Raw genomic sequence first — 1289 nt, 5'->3', positions numbered from 1 at the left:
ACTCTGTTGCTCCCCCACCTCCCCAAGTAACAATCCTTTCAAAAGGTTTTGCAGCCACAAAATAAACTGGAAGGTAGGTTAATTACCCATCTAACTCACCGAAAGCAATATAGGTTCACTGTAAATAGTTACAGAGAACCAGAATATTAAAATTAAAGGTGAAAGTTAAGGCATATATATATGTATGGCTGAGTCCCTTTGCTGTTCACCTGAAACTATCACAATGCTGTTTATCAGCTATGTGCACATGTGCTCAGCTGTATCTGACTCTTTGTGACCCCCTGGACTATAGCCTGCCAGGCTCCTCTGTCCACGGAATTTTCCAAGAATATTGGAGTGGGTTGCCATTTCCTACTCCAAGAGATCTTTCTGACCCAGGGATCAAACCCACATCTCCTGCTTTGGCAAGCAGATTCTTTACCACTGTGCCACCCGGCTATATCCTAATATGAAATAAAAAGTTAAAAAAAAAGTTTCAAGAATTAGAAAATACTGTTTCTTAAAGTAGAACAGTAAAAAAATAAAAATAATCACAGCAACAAAACAAAACCCCTAACTTCAGTTAATCAATACTCCTTTATAAGACACATTTGGAAGAAATATTTATATTTTTTATTGGGATTCTTCAAGCCAGACAAAGGAGCTACATGCTCTGGGAGGGAAAACAATTAGGAGGTTTTTGTTGGGGATGCACAGGACACAGAATGCCACATGTGGTGCTGCCATGCGGAACTTCCTGACAATGTAAAATAAAACTGTCTTTTAAGAAATGATGCTAAACCAAGGATACTCTTTTTACCATTATTAACTATTCTACACACACCTCTTTTTTAACTTGCTTTACCAATTTCAGCTCCTAAATACTTCTTAACATGTTTAGGTATAGCAGGACTCTTCTTTGCAATATTCCTTATCATAAAATACTAAGAAAATTAAGTCCTATAAAACATTTTTCCTCAAGCAGACAGGTTCATAATAGTCAAACTCTTAAAATCAATAAGTGAAAACAGTTACACATGCTTCCAATTGCTGCACTGGCCACAACTGGTCATTCTACAAAGTGAATTTTTAGAATGCTTCTATTTCTCTCACCTGTGCAATCCATATTCTAAGTACTAATCTAACTTCTCCTTATAAGGAGATACAGGGAGATAAAGATACAAGGAGATAAATGAGAAACCTCCTCATTTATATATATTCACACTGTATTTGTGATTATATTTAAATATATAAAAAATAACATTTTTTAAAAGTTATTTTTTAGCACATGGATTAGGCAAAAATGTAAA

The 1289-nt window shown here is 35.1% G+C and overlaps 1 protein-coding gene across 1 annotated transcript in view; it reads right to left on the bottom strand.

The window, feature by feature from the left end:
• LOC104981505 (cyclin-dependent kinase-like 5) overlaps positions 1-1289 on the bottom strand; it is a gene marked incomplete at its 3' end in the record, with an annotated part of 41310 nt that overhangs the window by 14755 nt on the left and 25266 nt on the right. The window lies entirely within an intron of this gene.

This window comes from Bison bison, unplaced genomic scaffold, assembly GCF_000754665.1.
Source record: "Bison bison bison isolate TAMUID 2011002044 unplaced genomic scaffold, Bison_UMD1.0 scf7180017462789, whole genome shotgun sequence".
NCBI classification, from domain to species: Eukaryota; Metazoa; Chordata; class Mammalia; order Artiodactyla; family Bovidae; genus Bison; species Bison bison.
This window is presented reverse-complemented; position numbering and strand designations above follow the sequence as displayed.